Raw genomic sequence first — 21393 nt, forward strand, 5'->3', positions numbered from 1 at the left:
ATCTGGGGCCTTCTGATATTTATGATTCAGTTGTGTTCCATATGGTGCTCAAGCATTAAGGAAATGTATAAAAATGTGCTGCTTACGTGAAGGCAGATTGAAAACGCTCGTACCAGTCACTGATGTTATATCCCAGGAAGAACATCAGGCAATATATTTCCTGTACCGTTAAAACCATACTACTGTAACAACAATCAAATTCTTCTATCCTAAATAACAATCAGTAGCAACTGTCATTAATAAAGATGCAAGTAATGAGGAATGAAAACTAATCTGACCCAATTAAGTTGGGACATAGCATGCATATTATGTTAGAAAGTTTTCACACAAGGCTATTGGAATTTTTGCAAATCATTATATAAAGGTTAAAAATTCAAATGAAGTTTGAATCGGCAATTTTTTTTCAAAGACAGATGTCTTTTCCAGAGACTAGCCCTGTGTAGTCATACGGTATTTAAAATTACACTGTGGTGTGCCAAAGTACATGAATACTCTATTCAATTGTCCCACCAGCTTTCAAATTATTTACTGTCCATGTCAAAATTATCAATTAAAAGTGTCACCAATTTAAATTATTAGCTGTACAAGGAAGGCAGTCAGCTTTTTTATTAGTGCTGTGTTCGACTTTTCTGTTTGCTTTATTGGATTTAGGCTATCACTTTTAGTGTCAAAGTCATTGTCCTTTGCAACAAGTCTATGTAATTTTGCTAAGCTTCATTTAGACTCTACATAACTTACTGTAAAAAAAAAACTAGCTAGCGTAATATTGGCCTCGAAATTGTTTCTCGCAAACAAGGTTCAATTCCCACGCTGGAACTGGTAGGCCCAAGGCATACCTGATATTGGGCCTAAGACCCCATTTACATGTCCCCAAGCAACTCGCAGGTGTAGAGAATTTCAATGTTAGCGGTGCAGGGAACGCACCGATCCCTTACCGACCGGCGCGACCCCGTTCCGAAATTGCCCCACGGGAAATTGCTCCTTTCGGAAATTGCCCCATGGGAGCAGCGCTGCCGTCAATCGATGCCACTGACAGCTTTTTCTGTTGGTACCCTTTCTTTGGCTGGGCAACGCAGCCGCCCTTAAAGAGCAGGTGGCGCTGACGGTCGACTGTCAGGTCGGGCTGATAATTACGCCCGTGGGTTCAGCCTGGCACCCCCCCCTCTTGAGTACCAGGCCGTTGGCCTGGCCGAAACCCTCCCTGGTGGCCCAGTGTTGGCCACTAAAGTTCTAAACTCACTTTTAGAGTGGAAGCAAGTCTTCCTGGAATTCGACTGCCTATGTTGATGATACAGAGTTCACAGTGGTCCTCCCCTTTAACTGAAGGGGAGAGATGTTGTGACACGCCAGAGCAATGACTTGGAGCATTGGCCACTCCAACCTGCCCCTCTAGTGGTGGCTACTCCGACCCGAATGCCCTTCCGCCCCTCTCCCTAAGCCAAAGAACTGAAAATTTCCGGATTGCCCACCCCATGCATTAGGGCGGACAGAACACTTGAAAAGCAATAGGTGCGACCCATTTCGAGCGAAGGGCAATTTTGGCCCCAGAGAGTATTAGGTGCTGTTCTGAGGTTAGGATTTAGTCACTTTGTTGGGATGAAGTAGGAGGACCTTTACCCTGCATCTATTCTGCTCTGTTACTGGCCCCATTGTGTTGGTTGCTGACATGGATTATCTTTAATGGCTACATGTTCCACTTGCCAGTGCTTGCAACTCTCATATTAGCACATTACGAAAGTAGCTAGGTACAAAGAATGAAATAGTCCGTGGAATACATTAGCTCTAATTCTGGTAGGGCAATGGGAAAATTATCTGTAAAATGCAAATAGACAGGAATAATAACGTTATCGGGCTAGAAATTCGGTTTTCAGCGAAAACGGTATTTTTATGTCAAATTACTGTTTTTGCTTCGCTACTGTTAGTAGGCCCGATTTTCAGCCTTTAATTTGCACAGCAGTAAAAATTGGTATTGCACAAAGACTTGCGCCGCAAACTGCAAATTTAGGCAACTTTAATCCGAGGCCAATGGGAGGGCGAGAGAAGCCTTGGGAGGGCTGAAAAAAAAAATTGGAAAAAAAATTTCACAAAACATTCACAAAACCCTTACGTACTAAATTGCTGAAAAAGAATTAAAAAATAAAGGGCCCGAGTTTGGTCGACTGCCGCGTTTTCTCGGCGGTGTCGATGGTTTTTGGACGCTCTCCCCTCCGAGCGAGTTTCGTCAGGTCCTCACGCCGGTGGGGAGATAAGACCGCTGGGGACCATCTGCTGGCGTCCGCCAGCATGCAACGCCCACAAGACACCCCCGCCTGCTGAATTGCCAGATTGGTCCAGGCGGTTCTCCGCTCCAGCAGAAGAGACTGCTGCGTGGAAGCAGGTCTTACCTGAACGGTAAGTATGAAGACCTGCAAAAAAAGGTTAGTGCACTTCTTTTCTTCATTTCTTTTGTAGGGATTTAGCTCGATGGGGTCCTCTGAAGCATTTCTGGTGTTTTTTTTATTGTTTCGAAAAAATTTTATTTTATCCATTTCCCCCCTCCCTGGGCCCGACTCAATACTCAGCGGTACTTTGCCGAGGATCGCATTTGCTGCCCAGAATGGGGCCTACCGCCCGCTGACGCCCAGAATTGGCGTGCAAGGCCCATTTTTGCCGCTGAGCGGTCTTTCCCACATTTTTTCATGAAACTTCCGCCCAAAGTACCGTCAGGATCTTAGTGGTCCTTTGGATGGTACTTGGGCGAAACTTAGGTTTCACCAAACTCGGGCCCAAAAACTTTAACTTACCTTTTTTGCAGGTCTTCTTACTTACTGCTGCTGGCAAGGCTGCAATGCAGGTTTTTCCCTGTTGGTATTCTGGGCGCAGAATATGGGTGTATGTTGGTTTTGATGAAGAAAGTGATAAAACTGGGAGGTCATATTTATCTTTGTGTTTGCAATTTGTCTGTGTGCACACAGATGGCTAGCAAGGCCGATGCATGTATTTTAGGTAAAGTAGATTGTAAAGTTAGATTAATATCCTAATAATCTGATTAATTACTAAATTTCTCTTTCTTTTGGATGTTGTGCCTCTATTCACTTTCCTCAGGAGGGTAAATCAATTAGGAAGTAAACTATACCTGGTATATAGTACAAGCAGACTTCACTGTCTACACAGTCTTTTCTTTTTAACCACCTTTTTGTTTTTACATTCAGAAAATGTCTCTATCAAGCAGAAAGACAGCATTAATGAGACATCCTATGTGAGAAACAGAAATTCACTATTTAACATATTATAAATAATAACTTATTGCTCTAATTAAATTTAAAACATGAACCTAATACTGGGTTTAAAATATTAACTCTAACTTTTATTGGATTACTGCTCTATAATTCATCTTGAGATAGCCTCACTCGTGTAAAAGATTTCTTATATTCTTGTAGTATTACACTGAAGGTTTCTTCAGTAATATGGGAGATAATCTAAATGCTTTGGGATTTTTATTTTTATTTGACGTTATTTTTTTCCCAATTTAGTAATTCACTTATAAGTGAATAAGGTAAAAGCTGGATCACAAATTAGTGTTGCCAGGATAACATCCAAAAAACATGACCTCATTTGAGATAAATCATTACTTATTTATTTGTGTACATTTAAATCACTTAGTGACCATTTGCAGGAGACATCAGAAATTATATAATGCTGGTTACAGTGTTATTACAAAGGGAAAATAAAAGAACAAAAATATAAAAAGATAAAAGAAAAAATGGATAGACTATTTCACCACTCCCAAAGATAACATCTTTAGAAGTGATAGAAAATACTGCTGCGAACTGTTAAATAACAAAAAATATAGGGGTGATAAAACAGCTTAAACAGCAACAGATTTACTGGATGACAAATGAACTAAAAATCCTAAGCCATTGTCTAGGTAACTCCAACTACTGGCTGCCACGTATTGCTAAAAGAATTATATGTACATTGCAATACCAGACATCTGCCTGGCATAGAGATGCTTAGCACTGTATTAACATAACAAGAAAAATTCAGAAGCGTGAACTTGCTAATTTCACAGAATCATGCAGCACAAAAGGAGGCCTTTTGGCCCATCGTGTCTGTGCCGGCTCTTTGAATGAGCTATCCAATTAGTCCCAAACTCCTGCTCTTTCCCCATAACCCTGCAAATGTTTCCTTTTTAGTATATCCAATTCCCTTTAGTTTTGAATCAACTTCCATCACCCTTTCAGATAGTGCATTCCAGATCATAACAACTCTCTACATAAAAAGAATTCTCCCTCAGGCTTTTTTGCTAATTATATTATATCAGTGTCCTCCTGGCAGTGGAAACAGAGTTTCCCTATCTACTCTAACAAAGCCTTTCATAATTTTGAACACCTTTTATCAAATCACCTCTTAACCTTATTAAATTGTAAAAAATACATGGCCAGTAAACTAACTGACATGCAGTGAACTTTGATGGAGTTAGATAATAGTCTTGTCGAATGCTATCCCCTGCAGAGTGAGCATTCTAAGTTTAATCAATGTCTTCCCTGTGCAAGCACCATATCCAAGTTTAAATATTTCCATTTTGATAAACCCTTACACAGATACCTACATTGAAAGTAAAAAGATTTTGACATACAATTTTCCGATATGAAAAGGGAAAAAAATCGATAGGGCTGATGTTTCTGATTACCACCCAGTGCCTCCAGCTGGAAATTGCCCAGTTGAGCTCAGCTGTGATGTCTCCCAATGCCAAACAGTGTAATAATATTCATTATATAGATTCACATGGGTGCATAACTAGAGAATGGATTGAACCTTTGGAACCACATGCCAGTGCATGTCTTCAGGAGAAAGAATGAGAACATTTGAAGAAAAAAACCTGAAACAGAATAGTTTATATAGCTGTCTGATGATGTCTTAAAATTGTCTGCGTTGTTAGATATGAAGCAAAAAGTGACTTCATTACTGCAATGAGACCTGAATTTTTGAAAATATAAATGTTGGTTAATATTTGGAGCGAATTGAAAGTTTTTTGGGTTGGGTCAAGCTGTGTTATCAGGCTGTAAAATCTATCTTCTTCCAACACTAAACTAAAATTCAAACTGACATCTGGCCGCCTGTACAGTTCACTGCAGTACAAAACAAGCCTAAACATTAATCAGTTTGACAAAATATTCTTATATGGGAAAGGAATGTATTTGAATCTCAGTAACAATTGGCCCTCCAAGTAGCATTAAATTATTAAAATATTTAATATCATAATAAATTATTAGTATTTGGCTGACATTGTGTTGGTGAAGAAAATACTTTCAATATATACTAAAACCACAAATAGATTTTGGTATTTCTTCACCTTCTGTAAATTATTGTTCAGAAACTGACTAACTGACATTGGTGAGAGTCTGTATTTTGTATTAAACTGATTAATGGCTGGCTTTGGCTGCTCTCTGTTTGAGCTACTGCTACAACAGAGCCTCATTTATTTAAGAGTTTTGACATGTAACAATAAGCAGCTTTACCTTTGTTTTTATTTCACTTGGTATGCTCAATTATTTATTTAACAAACAGATATGCATCATGTGAAATTCTGGAATATGTTTTCCATATGGCTCAGAGCATAACAACTGCAAGCAAGCTTTTTTTGCACTTTTTCCAGGATTTTGAATCCCAAGCCAGCAGAAGATTCCAGCCGTGACCAGCTGGAGTTTCCAAAGCAGAAATACTTATTAAAATGTCTGAACTATTCAAAAAGTTTGATTAAAATGCAAATCAACAATCTTAACTACATCATGGTGAAATAAAAAGAAAAAGAGCAATAAAAAAGTATATCAATTTATAAGGTTTTGTGAGAATGCAGAATTATTTGTTCTCTGGAGATTGCCAAAACAGACACAACTCTTTCTTGACCCACCAGAAAGATGTGATGAGATTTATAAAATATGAGTGCTGAATGTTCTGAAAGAAGAGGTCTACTAAGCAGATTGGTAATAAAAAGCAGTGATAGAGGATTACAAGTACCAGGTGTATTCGAATGGTATGTTACTCCATCATCTCCTCATATAAAAAAGATTCAGTTTATGTGGCAGTGATAATTGAAAGTAAGCTGAAATTAGCTATAGTGATCACATTTGGTCTTCACTATATCCTACTGACCCAAAGGAAGGAGGTGGTGAAAGATCTACAATTTTTACTGATTGCTATGTTGCTAAGCTTTATATAGAAAGAAAGACTTGGATTTATATAGCTCCTTTCACGACCACCGGATGTCTCAAAGCACTTTAAAGACAATGAAGTATTTTGGAGTTTTGCCACTGTTGTAATGTTGTAATAGGACTTCAAGTGTCAGCTGTGCCTCAATGGGTAGACACTCGCCTCTGAGTCAGAGGGTGTGGGTTCAAGTCACACTCCAGAGACTTGAGCACAAAAATCTAGACTGACACACCAGTGTCGAGCTGAGAGAATGCTGCACTGTCGGAAGTGCCGTCTTTCGGGTGAGACGTTAAACCGAGGCCCCATTTGCTCTCTCAGGTGGAGTAAAAGATCCCATGGCACTATTTTGAAGAAGAGCAGGGGGGTTATCTCTGGTGTCCTGGCCAATATTTATCCCTCAATCAACATAACAAAAACATTTTATCTGGTCATTATCACAGTGCTGTTTGTGGGAGCTTGCTGTGCGTAAATTAGCTGCCATGTTTCCCACATTACAACAGTCAGTACACTTCAAAAGTATTTCATTGCCTGTAAAGCACTTTGAGATATCTAGTAGTCGTGAAAGGCGCTATATAAATGTACGTTTTTCTTTCTTTCAAGTACAAGAAAATAAGCCATGAATAGAAGATAGCTGGATAGATGGATAGATGGACGGTTGATAAACAAAGATCGTCTGAGTCCCAAACTTCAGAAGCAGTGGACAATTTTCTGAATACATCTGGTATTGGGAAAACTGCCAATACATACTGGATAAAAGTGGTGTAGCACATTTTTGGGAGTTAACCCCAGTATCTTTCCCTTGGCATGTTGCAACATCCCTGGCTTTAACAATTTTAGCCCTTAACTTTCTTGTCCATTGTCCATTTTCTTTCCTGTTTCTTTCATCCAACATTTATTTAATTCCCTGCTATTTTGGCACTTCACATAGTTATTTTATGACCACTTTTGTTTTTCTAATGCGTTTTTACTGCCGATTGCTGTATATTATCTAGCACTTTTCACTCACCATTTATCAATCTGTCTGCATACTATATAAGAAGCGACTTGTATTTATCTCATCACATCTCCCAGGACAACTCAAAGTGCTTCGCATACAATTCATTATTTTTTGACTGAGAGGGGACCTCATAAGATAGTAAATTATATTGAAAAGGAAAATTTACAACATTACTTCAAGTTAGAACATGGCAGCAGGACAAGGGGAGAAAAGCTCAAATTAGCAAAAGGCAAATTTAGGATTGATGCCAGGATGTTCTTCATGAAAACAGCGATTAACACATGGAATAAACTTCCAAGAAAAGTTTTCAAGCTCTGCAATCATTTCAAGAAACTACTGGGGGTACTATGTATTTCTTTCTGGATGAATGAGCTAGATTGGGCCAAAACTATATTTTGTGAAACTTCAGTTTTGAAAGGAGGCAAATGTGAGGTTTCATAAATATATATGATAGCAAACTGTATAGAAAATAGAAATGTAGGGCACTACTTCAAGTTCTGACAAAGAGTCATCGACATGAAATATTAACTCTGTTTCTCTCGCCACAGATGCTGCCTGACCTGCTAAGTATTTCCAGCATGTTCTGTTTTTACTTCAAGTAAAGCTTGACAGTGGGACATGTCGCCTCTGGTTCATTTGCCAATCACCTTAAATCTGTGCTGTTTAGAAAATTAACGTGAAATGGTTGCTCTGGGGTTGGATTGAAATGCTCCAATGGCAGTATTTCATACTTTAAGTGATACAAGATTAAATTAGATACTTGGTTGCACATTTTTTGCACCAGCAAAATAAAAGGCCTTTGGGCAAAGTGGGAACCATTAAAAAAATGCATTTTATCTTTCACCTTTCTGATATTTTGTGTGATTAATGTTCTAATCTTGTGCTCTTTCTAGGTACACTGCAGGAGTAGTGAGGTGGCTGTTAAAGGGATAAATATTATTTATAAATTGTAAATAAAGGTTAACAGAGGTAATACCAAGTCATTGTAAAAAGAGTGAAAGCAGGTATAATTCAGTTTGGAGCTATGTGGAGTATTCATGGCCTAGCTGGAAGCAAGGAAGCCCCTGGAAAACCTACAAATAAAGTTAGGCCCCTGGGAAATTTCCCCAGATATTTAGGAGGTGCTGCCCCAGGCCGCAGCGCAACCGACAATGATGTCTCGCCGTGCAAAGCGCCCTGTGCCGACCCCTTAATGCCCCGTGGGGGAAATTATCCTGTAGGACGCGAGGCTGGCGAGGACGGATATCAACGCAGACATCCACTCTCAGGGCGCTGTTTAAAGGGGAGGCCTGCAGCACCCCGGGCCGCCATCTTTTTTCATCGGCCGACTCTCCAGTCGGCTAGACGATGGTGGCCCTAGCGAGGTCCGGGCTGCGATCGTGCAGCCCAGCAGTCTGTTTTGGGTGTCAGGCTGCTGGCCTGGTCTCACACTGCCCTGGTGGTCCAGTGATGGCTCTTTAATGGAAGGGGAGGGGCAGTGTAGCGCACACGGAGCATGTATATAGCGCTGGACTCAGCGTTGCATTACCGCCCCGGAAACGCCCCCAAATGAAGCGGAGTGCCGGAGACAGCGCTCGGCTTCCTTTGAGGGATGGTAGGCCCAATTCCACGCTGGGGACGGGACTTCAGGGCCAGGTGATAAAAGTCCCGTCCCTGGAAGGTTACCACCCCGATCGATGCGCAGGGCATTTTTGCCCCCTAAGGATTTGTTTGGTGCCCTTGAATATTCTTGTCGGGTTATTCACCCCAATGTTCTTACAGAATGAATGGGTAGGGAAAGAAGAAAGAATATGAAAAGGATAGTACTAACTGTGAACTGAGGATAGGCCTCTGAATTTATTCTCTCTTAATTCCCCTATGCACTCTGTGCCAATGTTTTCTTGAATGCATTTAATGCTGTGGAGCCTTCCTGCCAGATATATTTTCTCCCCTCAGTTACATGCTGCCCTATTCTATGAGCAAAGAAACAACATTAATTAGAAGTGTCAGTATTGCATAAAGGGACAAGTGTTTACTTCATAGAGTTAGATTTTCTTTGAAACATTGCAGAGAGCAAAATTCACCAGAACCCCCCCCCCCCCCCACCTGTGTTTGGGCTCATTCGAAAGGAAATTTTATTTGGGACTATCTACCAAAAAGTTTGGAACTCTAAAGTGCTTATGGAAGAAACTACGAACTTTAATAGAATTATGAACTTTTACAAGACAAATTCAAGCCTGTGGGAGGACCTAGGGAACAAAAGAAGCCCACTTGATTGTTGGAACTGTCTGGGTGTGAGGACTGAGTTAGCCTGTTTGGAAGAATGAGTATTTGAAAATCTTCCTCCAGAAGAGACAATACCATCACAGTATCACCCAGAGATAGCTCCCCATCAACATGGGTCTGGACAAACCATTTCAGCATATACATCACAAAGAGGCCCAATTCAGCCTGTATGCGAAAGACAAAGCACAAAAAGACATTGCAATTACCAAACTAATATTTCCATCAGGAAACAGTTTTCGAACATTAACCCACCCAAGACATATCAACTTTAACGAGCCCGACAAAATATTACAAAGAAGAACCAAGCACGCCAAAATTATACAAAGGATTGTGAACAAATTGGGCGGCAAGATTAGAACACTGAAATCGTATAACTGGCCACTGTTTTCAACAGAGAGAGAAAGAGAGAGAGAGGGAGAGAGAGAGAGAGAGAGAAAGGAGAGAGAAAGAGAGGGGAGAGAGGTGGTTGCTACTACCTCATCAAGACAAGGAGAGAAACCAACATGACAATTGTAAACTAACTTCTCCAGCCTCGAAGCCTTGAAGTCCTGAAGGAAGGAAGGAAGAACATCACCATCTACCATTAACTATCAAAAGGTTTGGGAAGCATAAGTCCCTGCCTGGCCTGGAGTGTAACCTAGCTAGAATTAGGTATTGGGAGGTGGGAGGTATAATTTTACTGCAACCCCCTTTGAATGTGTAGTGTATGGTACTTTATTAGAGTGATTATAAGTTTGACCTTGTACCTTTCCTTGTACTGTCCTTTATTAGAGTGATTGTAAGTTTGGCCGTGTATTTTCTTACTAGAGTAATAAGCCTGTATTACTTTGAATGTAATAAAAACAAAGTTCTTTGCATCAAACCAGTGTCCTCTGCACTTTTGTCACACTCCCCAAATAAATCCAGAGTACAGAACCCAAGCGATTCGAAACCGCTCAAGTTGGTCAGAAGGGAACCTGTCCCCCTCATAGAGACCACACACAAACAGCCCCCCCACCCTTACAACATTTAAGTGAGGCCCTTTAAGATGTCAGATTTCCAAGAGTTTCAGGTAATGTTGTAGGTGCAATTTGTGCCCTGGGGCATACATGGTAAGCTTTCAAAAGGCAGGCTGTAAAGTAATCTGAATGGGAAGAAATACTTTTGTGTACGCATACATTGCCAACTGCTCGGTATAAGGTAAGTGTGTGTAGTCTTCCTTTGACCAATCTTGTCAGATTTACAAACTTTTTCCATTTTTGCAGCCTTGGTTGTGAACACAGCATTACACTTTGTGTCACCTCTGCTCAAGCTCTCATGACTTCTCTTCTGTGAGGATAGTGCCGAGCAGTGCATGAATATCCCACATCCAAAATAGAGAACTTTTAATTATGTTAATAGGAGCTCACTATGAATAAGGTTTGACCCTGGAAGACTCCTCGGGGCCAGAGGTACATGACACAAGCAAGCTCAATGTCTGCACTGCAAAGGTTGCTACTATTTCTATGCTAAATTTGGAAAACAAGTTCTATATATAGATAAATGTAGTCATAGAGAGCAAAAGACAAATTCATTCAATTTACTTCTTTTTTCACCACTCCTCTTCTGCTGATGATTTATGCTGCAATACATTTCCATAGGAGTCGGTTGGCCTGATGCCTCATTCACCTTGCCAATTCCTCATGTATGCGCCTAGACTGTGAGTACTGGCTAATTGTACAACTGCAAAAGGCTTCCGAAACAGATACTATCTTCACTCAAGCAGGGTTCACTGGACAGGGACAGAAAGCAATTAGGAAGGCAAATGGCATGTTAGCCTTTATTGCACGGGGTTTGCAGTATAAGAGTAAGGAAGGCTTGCTGCAATTATATAGGACTTTGGGAAACCACATCTGGAGTACTGTGCACAGTTTTGGTCTCCTTACGTAAGGAAGGATATACTTGCCTTCGAAAGGGGGCAATAAAGGTTCACTAGATTGATTCCTGGGATGAGAGGACTGACCGATGAGGAGAGATTGAGTAGAATGGGCCTATATTCTCTGCAGTTTAGAAGAATGAGGGGTGAACTCATTGAAACATAAAAATTCTTAGAGGGCTTGACAGGGTGGATGCTGAGATGCTGTTTCTCCTGGATGGAGAGTCCAGAACTAGGGGGTCATAGCCTCAGCATAAGGGGTCGTCCATTTAGGACTGAGATAAGGAGAAATTTCTTCACTCAGAGAATTGAGATTATTCGGAATTCTCTACCCCAGAGGGCTGTGGATGCTCAATCATTGATCATATTCAAGACTGAGATCGATATATTTTTGGCCACTAAGGGAATCAAGGGGTATGAGGATAGGGCAGGGACATGGAGTTGATGTGGAAGTTCAACCATGATTTTATTGATCAGTGGAGCAGGCTCGAGAGGCCGTAAGGCCTACTTCTGCTTGCTCCGCCATTCTATTTCTTATGTTTCTTAGAAGTGGGAGCCCTGTCTGCAATTTCCATACCTAGTCTAAGGCTGCTATAGCCAACTGTAGCATCCCTATGGCTGCGCCAGCTGAAGTTAACTAAAGCACACCTGGGAGATAGAATCTGAGCCATTTCTGGTGCGTATGCTTCAGTACCAAAATAGCTACTTTAGTTGCTGACTAAGCTATCAGCCAAACCACTCTAATCAAATGTTTGAAGGTCAGCAAAGTAACGTCTTTTGATTTGAATTTAAATGCAGACCAATCCAAGAAACCTCAAATGAATAAGAATGTTGTCAAGCCTTCAAGAATCTTGCCCTGATGATTGATTTTATTTTTGTGAAGATTGATGTTCAAATATTTATATGGTAGATTTTACTGGAAACTCTATCAGCCTGCCACTGTTGATAATTCATGCAGAGAAGTTAATCACAAGTTTCTCCAAGCCATTCTTCAGTCAAATACAATAATTGGTCTCTTGGGGACTATTGAACTGTATTTTCCCATTTTGCTCATTGTGTCTTGCTGGGTATGTTATTACTTTCTGTAATCAAATAAAATCATAAGTATGCTCCTCTGAAATTCTCTGTCGTTCATGTCCTTAATTATAGGTTTTGTGAAGAGCCAGATAGCTTTACGGGTTGAGATTTCCTAAAGTTGTAAAGAGGAAACAAGATAAGGTACACCATGGCATATAGATTTCTGCAAAACTTAAGATTTTGAAGACAAAAGGAAATGGCAACACCGAGGGAAGTAAGACATTACATGGTTTTGAGATGGAAAAGAACGCGAGGAAGTGTCAACCTAAACCATTTCCCACCTGGCAGTTAGCCAAATTTACAGCCGGGAGGAAAAAACAGCGGCAGGTGGCTGCTCCAAAGGACCTTTGGGGATGGTCCCAGCATTCAGGATGGGGGAAGGTTGGCTAATGCAGCTTGAGACGGGGAGAGTTCGGCCATCGGGACTAGCCATGGCTCAGTGGGTAGCTCTCTCGCCTCTGAGTCAGAAGGTTGTGGGTTCAAGTCCCACTCCAGAGACTTGAGCAAATAAAGCTAGGTTAACACTCCAGTGCAGTGCTGAGGGAACACTATACTGTCGGAGATGACATCTTTCAGACGAGACGTTAAACCTAGTCTGCTCTCTCAGGTGGACATAAAAGATCCCATTGCACTATTTCAAAGAAAAGCCGGGGAGTTATCCCTGGTGCCCTGGCCAATATTTATCCCTCAATCAACATCATTAAAACAAACAGATTATCTGGTCATTATCACATTGTTATTTGCGGGAGCTTGCTGTGTGCAAATTGCCTGCTGCGTTTCCTACATTGCAACAGTGATTACACTTCAAAAGTACTTCATTGCCTGTAAAGTGCTTTGGGATATCCTGAGGTCAGAAAAGGTGCTATATAAATGTAAGTCTTTTTTTGGAGGGACAGATTGGCTATCGGGTCTGGAGGGAGAGAGAGGCCATCGCAGCAGCGAGGAGATCATACATCTGGGCTAAAGGCAGAGAGAGGCAAATGGGACTGGAGCTGCAGATCGCCATTCACGGTAGGAGGTAGAGAGAAGCTGCAATTGGCAGGGAGCAGGCCGAAGGTGGCATGTTTGTAACTACAATGTAACACCACTGTATTATTATAAACACTCAACTCAAATGCACACCTTGACCACAGGGGGTGAACTTGTGGGAGACACTCTTTACCTGATCACACAGGTATATAAAGGGAGGTCCCAAGCAGGGTCATCACTTCTGGAATCCGGTAATAAAGAGTTAAGGTCACAGAGTGGCCTTGTCCCTGGAATGTGCCTCATGTGATTTCATGCTGTAGAGTAAGGACTTTACATTGGCGACGAGAAACGGGAATTCACGGCCCACGAAAATGGCCACTGGTAACACAGAGGAACGGTACTGTGTTGGGGAAGATTGGGATGATTTTGTCGAGAGGCTTCAGCAAAGCTTCATTACAAAAGGCTGGTTGGGGGCTGCAGCGGCTGACAAGCGAAGGGCTCATCTCCTGACCAGCTGCGGGCCAAAGACTTACGCGCTCATGAAGGACTTACTGGCACCCGAAAAGCCGTCGGACAAAACCTTTGACGAGCTTAGCAAATTGATCGGGGAGCACCTCAAACCGGCAAGCAGCATACACATGGCTCGGCACAGATTCTACACCCACCAACGTCATGAAGGACAGAGCATACCGGACTTTGTAGCGGACCTCCGGCATTTGGACAGCCTCTGTAAGTTCACAGACGCCTGCAGGGGGGAGATGCTAAGGGACTTCTTTATCGAGGGTATCAGTCATATGGGAATTTTTCACAAGTTAATTGAGACTAAGGACTTGACCTTGGAGGCGGCAGCGTTGTTTGCTCAAACTTTCATGGCGGGGGAGGAAGAGACGAGAATGGATCTGGGAGTCAACACCATCAATGCTACTCAGAGCCCCGCAGGCAGGCAGGGGCAGTCCGACATTTACCAGGCAGCAATAGATCCAGAGCAGGACCTCAACAGAGACAATGGTAGGCTGAACGGACGTTCACGCCAGCACAGTGGACAATGCGGCCCGGGATGGGGCCATTGACACCCACTAATAGGGTACTTAAGAGCAGTCAAAGGGACAGTCAGCGTGGAATTCCTGGCCATAGTCCCTTTGTCCCCAACAATGGAAACTTTAACTCATGCTGGAGGTGTGGGGGAAAACATTCAGCCAGATCTTGCAGATTCCAACAGTTTGTCTGCAGAATCTGCAATCTCAGTGGCCATTTAGCTTGAATGTGCAGAAAACCCGCAACCAGACTAATATATGAGGCAGATGGACCAGAAGAGGATGCTGTGAGGCAGGATGACTTTTGGGGCAAATCAATGGACGCCGAGGTTCAGTGGGTCCATGCGGCAAATATTCACAGTTCATACACCAAAACGCCACCAATGATGATGAGGGTTTTGTTAAATGATATCCCAGTGCGCATGGCGCTGGACACTGGGGCCAGCCAGTCACTCATGGGCGTTCAGCAATTTGAGAAGCTATGGCCACTCAAAGCCAGTAGACCCAAGTTAGAATGTATTGAGACACAATTACAGACTTACACCAAAGAATTCATTCCGGTGCTAGGCAGTGCAATGATGGCTGTCACACACAATGGGTCAGTGAACCGGCTGCCACTCTGGATTGTCCCGGGCAACGATCCCGCACTGTTGGGGAGGAGCTGGTTAGCTGAGATGAATTGGAAATGGGGGGATGTTCACGCAATGTCCTCGGTGGAACGAAGTTCGTGCTCACAAGACCAACAACAATTCGAGTCACTATTCCAACCGGATGTCGGGACTTTCAAAGGCACTAAAATAGTGATACACATCACCCCGGATGCCAGGCCAGTGCACCACAAAGCCAGAGCGGTGCAGTATGTAATGCGAAAAAAAATCAAGAGCAAATTGGACCGGCTGTTGCGAGAGGGCATCATCTCACCTGTTGAATTCAGCGACTGGGCGAGCCCCATCGTTCCCGTTCTAAAAGCGGATGGCTCTGTCAGGATCTGTGGCCACTACAAGGCCACCATCAATCAAATGCCCTTACAAGACCAATACCCGCTCCCAAGAACGGAGGACCTCTTCGCCATGCTGGCAGGCGGCAAGCTGTTCACCAAGTTGGACCTCACTTCAGCCTATATGACCCAGGAACTGGCCGACGAATCGAAACCACTGACCACCATCACCACGCACAAGGGACTGTTTGCGTATAACAGGTGCCCATTTGGCATTCGATCAGTGGCCGCGATTTTTCAACGTAACATGGAAAGCCTGCTTAAATCCATTCCGGGAACGATCGTATTGCAGGACGACATCCTCTTCATGGGTCGAGACACCGAGGAACACCTTCACAACCTGGAGAAGGTGCTACGCCGACTGGACCGGGTAGGACTGCGACTCAAGAAGTCTAAGTCAAGAAGTCTTAGCTCCCGAGGTTGAGTTTCTGGGCAGGAGGGTTGCTGCATATGGGATTCGGCCCACCGAATCCAAAACAGAGGCGATTCGACGAGCACCCAGGCCCTGCAACATATCAGAGCTGCGTTCATTCCTGGGACTGTTGAACTATTTCAGGAAATTTCTGACGAACTTGAGCACGTTGTTGGAGCCGCTACACGTGCTCCTGCGTAAGGGTTGCGATTGGTTTTGGGGGTGTGTCAGGAAAGGGCTTTTGATCGCGCGCGAAACCTACTTTCTTCAAACAAGTTGTTGAACCTGTATGACCCCGTAAACGTTTAGTTTTGACATGTGATGTATTGTCCTATGGGGTTGGGTGCGTGTTGCAGCAGGGTAATGCTGAGGGTCAGCTATAACCTGTGGCTTATGCCTCCAGGTTGCTCTCTCAAGCAGAACGGGAATATGGGATGGTCGAGAAGGAAGCGCTTGCATGTGTCTATGGTGTAGAAAAAATGCATCAGTACCTCTTCGGTAGGAAGTTTGAATTAGTAATGGACAACAAGCCACTCACATTCCTGTTGTCAAACAGCAAGGCTGTCAATGCCAACGCATCAGCTCGCATACAGGGGTGGGCTCTTATGCTAGCTGCTTATGACTATTCCATCTGGCACCGGCCCTGTCATGTTTGTAACCTTCACATAACTGTAACCTTTATGTAACAACACTGTACACTGTATACACCTGAGAAATGCACACCTTGACCACAGGGGGTGAACTTGTGGGAGACACTCCTCACCTGGTCATCCAGGTATATAAAGGGAGGTTCCACAGCAGTTCTTGGTCCTGGGAATAAAGGTTCAGGTCACGTGACCTTGATGCAGTACATGCCTCGTGTGATTCTATGGTAAGGTGTAAGGACACCACATTTGGCGACGAGAAACAGGAATCAACGACCCACGAGGATGGCCACCGGTAGCACAGAGGAACGGTACTGTGTTGGTGAGGACTGGGACGATTTCGTTGAGAGGCTTCAGCAGAGCTTTGTCACGAAGAACTGGCTGGGAGAGGGAGAGGCAGAGGCTGACAAGCGAAGGGCGCATCTACTGACCAGCTGTGGATCTAAGACGTACGTGCTGATGAAAGACCTGCTCGCACCTGAGGAGCCGGTGGACAAAACCTTCGAGGAGCTCAGCAAACTGATCGGTGAGCACCTCAAACTGGCGAGCAGTATACACTTGGCCCGGCACCGGTTCTATACACACCGGCATCGGGAAGGACAAAGCATATCGGACTTCATTGCGGACCTTCGGTGTTTGGCCAGCCTCTGTAAGTTCACAGACGCCTGCACCGTGGAGATGTTAAGGGTTTCCTTCATTGAGGGCATTAGTCATGCTGGGATTTTCAGGAAGCTTATTGAGACCAAGGACTTGACTTTGGAAAGAGCAGCGTTGATAGCTCAGACCTTCATGGTAGGGGAAGAGGATACCAAGATAATTTACGCGCGCAGCCCTGGTTCCAATGTGGCGATGGACCAGGGAGTTAACATTGTAAACGTGACTCAGAACCCCGCAGGCAGGCAAGGGCAATTCGACACCGCCCAGGCAACAACAGACTCTAGGGCGGGCCAGCAACAGAGACAATGGCAGGGGGATCGGCAATTCACGCCATCACAAGAGACAATGCGTCCCGGGATGGGACCATTGACACTCAGCAACAGAGTGCTCAGGAGTAATCAAAGAGACAATCAGAGAGGAATGCCTGGTAACAGTTCCTTTGTTCACAACAATCTCAGCTCATGCTGGAGGTGCGGTGGCAGACATGCTGCGAAAACCTATAGATTTCAACAATTTATCTGTAGAAACTGTAACTTCAGTGGACATTTGGCCAGAATGTGCAGAAAGCCCATAGCGAGGCTAGTTTACGAGGCAGAGGAACCAGACGAGGGGTCTGCAAGGCAGGTTGATGCTTGGGGCAAAGCTATGGATGCTGAACCAGAGGGTTCATGTGGCAGTCATTCACAGTTCGTATACCAAAACGCCACCTATGATGATGAAAGTCCTATTAAATGGCATCCAGGTATGCATCGAGCTGGACACAGGAGCCAGCCAGTCACTTATGAGTGCCCAACAATTTGAAAAACTATGGCCACTCAAAGCTAACAGGCCCAAACTGGAACGCATTGACACACAGTTATGGATGTACACCAGAGAGATCATCCCAGTGCAAACTTGGTGATCACACACAATGGATCGGAGAGCCGGCTGCCACTCTGGATTGTCCCGGGGAATGGTCCTGCGCTCTTGGAGAGGAGCTGGTTAGCCGAGATGAACTAGAAATGGGGGGATGTGCACGCCATTTCATTTGTGGAGCGAAGTTCATGCTCACAGGTCCTACAGAAATTAAAGTCACTTTTTCAACCAGGTGATGAGACTTTTAAGGGCACCAAAGTAGTGATACACATCACCCCGGACGCCAGACCAGTGCACCACAAAGCCAGAGCCGTGTCGTATGTGATGCGTGAGAGAATTGAGAGTTAGTTGGACAGGCTGCTAAGAGAGGGCATAATTTCGCCTGTTGAGTTCAGTGACTGGGCAAGCCCCATCGTTCCTGTCCTTAAAGCGGATGGCTCGGTCAGGATTTGTGGTGACTACAAGGCCACCATCAACCAAGTGTCACTACAGGACCAATACCCACTTCCGAGAGCGGAGGATCTTTTTGCCATGCTGGCAGGTGGCAAGCTGTTCACCAAGTTGGACCTCACTTCAGCCTACTTGACTCAGGAACTGGCTGAAGAATCCAAGCTTCTGACCACCATCACTACGCACAAGGGGCTATTTGTTTACAACAGGTGTCCGTTTGGCATTCGTTCAATGGCTGCTATGTTCCAGAGGAACATGGAAAGCTTGCTTAAATCCATTCCTGGAACAATCGTATTCTAAGATGAAATCCTAATCACGTTTCGAGACACCGAGCAACACCTCCACAACCTGGAGGGGGTGCTACGCCGACTGGACCGGGTAGAAATGGACCACAAGCCGTTAACATCCCTGTTGCCGACAGCAAGGCTGTCAATGTCAATGCATCAGCTCGCATACAGTGGTGGGCCCTCACGCTGGCTGCGTATTACTACACCATATGGCACCGGGCAGGCACCGAAAATTGTGCTGATGCGCTCAGCAGGCTCCCACTGGCCACCACTGAGGGGGCTTCGGAGCAAAGCGCGGAGATGGTCATGGCCATTGAGGCTTTCGACATCGCAGGCTCCCCCATCACAGCCCGCCAGATCAAAATCTGGACCAACAGAGATCCCCTCCTATCCCTGTTAAAGAAATGTGTCCTGACTGGGGATTGGGCGCCCGCACACGGAGCATGCCTGAGGAGGTCAGACCGTTTCACAGGCGGATGGATGAGCTCTCCATCCACGCTGACTGCCTACTATGGGGCAGCCAGGTAGTCATGCCCCAGAAGGGCAGGGAGGCATTCATCAGGGAACTCCACAGCGAGCAGCCTGGCATCGTGTTAATGAAGGCCATTGCCTGGTCACACGTTTGGTGGCGGGGAATTGACTCAGACCTGGAACACTGGGTTCACAGGTGCACGACGTGTGCTCAGCTGGGAAATGCCCCCGGGGAGACCCCACTCAGCCCGTGGCCCTGGCCCACCAGGCCATGGTCACGCGTTCACGTTGACTACGTGGGCCCGTTCATGGGGAAGATGTTCTTCATTGTAGTAGATGCATACTCGAAATGGATCGAGTGCATCATATAGAATTCATGCCCGACATCCACCACCGTGGAAAGCCTACGTGCGATCTTTGCAACCCATGGCTTGCCGGACATCCTGGTTAGTGATAATGGCCCGTGTTTCACGAGCTATGAATTCCGGGAGTTTATGTCGGGCAATGGCATCAACCATGTCAGGACTGCGCCGTTCAAGCCAGCCTTCAATGGCCAGGCGGAACGGGCAGTCCAAATCATTAAGCAAGGTATGCTCAGGATTCAAGGACCCTCCCTACAATGCCGCCTATCGCGCCTCCTGCTGGCCTTTGGATCCCGCCCGCACTCGCTCACGGGCGCCCCGCCCGCAGAGCTACTCATGAAACGGACACTCAAAACTCAGTTGTCCCTCATCCACCCAGTCCTGATCGACATAGTTGAGGGCAAGCGCAAGTCACAAAACGAGTACCATGACCGTAATTCAAGGGGGAGATGTATAGAAATAAATGATCCTGTATTCATCCTCAATCACGCCATGGGGCCCAAATGGCTTGAGGGTACTGTAATTGGCAAAGAAGGGAATAGGGTCATCGTGGTAAAACTCAACAATGGCCAGATATGCCGTAAGCATCTGGACCAAGTCAAAAAAAAGGTTCAGCATGGACACGGAGGAACCTGAAGAAGACCATGAGATGGAGCTCACACTACCGCCAGCGAACATGCAACAAGAGCAATCAGAAGAATGCACAGTCCCTGAGTTCAGCCAGACAGGCCGGAATCACCACAGGTGACAGACACTCACATCAGTGTCCAACAACCAGAGCCCCAACTGCGGCGCTCCACAAGGGTGCGTAGACCACCTGAAAGACTAAACCTATGATCCCAGTAAGGCTTTGCTGGGGGGGGGGGGGGGGGGCAGGAAGGTGATGTCATGTTTGTAACTACAATGTAACACCACTGTATTATGTATACACTCAACTCAGATGCACACCTTGACCACAGGGGGTGAACTTGTGGGAGACACTCCTTACCTGATCACACAGGTATATAAAGGGAGGTCTCACACAGGGTCATCACTTCTGGAGTCCTGTAATAAAGAGTTAAAGTCACAGAGTGGCCTTGTCCCTGGATTGTGCCGCGTGTGGTTTCATGCTGTAGAGTAAGGACTTTACAGAAAGCTTCCTTAAAGGGCCTGGGGAACACTCCTCTTCTCCCTGGCCCACAAGGAGTGCTGGAAAAGGCACTTACCTTAGGGAGCCCGCAGCTCCTTCCTCCCTTTCACTGCCGGGTTTCCTGACCCCTGGGAATTTTAAATCGGGCTCCCAATGGCACTGTCACACCTCTCCACAGTGAGACACTAGGACGCCACAATATCCACCACCGTAAAAAAAGGTGGTGGGCATGTGTATGGCAGGTTGGGGACGCGATCCCCATATTTCAGTCTTTAAACACCAGCCCTCCATCCCCGCCAACCCTCTCCAGCCCGTTGTGCGGGAGTGAGTAATATTGAGATCATAATCTCTCCGGGCCTCAGTGTGCAAGTTTGTCGCTCGCCTAGTACCCCACATGCACCGATCCCACCCTGACCTAAAATTGAGGCCTTTCTCTTGGTTACGACTTCTAAGCATAAAGTCAAATTAGGATACAAAATGCCATTTTGTTCCACAGAATAGTGAATATTACAATCATACAGCACAGAAAGGAGCCATTTGGCCCATCGTGCCTGTGTTGGCTCTCTGAAGAGCTACCAATCAGTTCAACTCGCCTGCTTTTGCCCCACAGCCCTACGTATTCTTCCTTTTAAGTATAGATCCAATTGCCTTTTGAAAGTATGCATAAATACTATGAAGAAATGATATTCAATGTTATAAAT

The 21393-nt window shown here is 44.8% G+C and overlaps 1 protein-coding gene across 1 annotated transcript in view; it reads right to left on the reverse strand.

Annotated features, from left to right (window-relative positions):
• Positions 1 to 21393, reverse strand: part of LOC139228763 (A disintegrin and metalloproteinase with thrombospondin motifs 12-like) — an 801719-nt gene that overhangs the window by 288472 nt on the left and 491854 nt on the right. The gene's annotated exons all lie outside the window — the stretch shown is intronic.

The sequence above is a fragment of the Pristiophorus japonicus genome, chromosome 2 (assembly GCF_044704955.1).
Source record: "Pristiophorus japonicus isolate sPriJap1 chromosome 2, sPriJap1.hap1, whole genome shotgun sequence".
Lineage (NCBI taxonomy): Eukaryota > Metazoa > Chordata > Chondrichthyes > Pristiophoridae > Pristiophorus > Pristiophorus japonicus.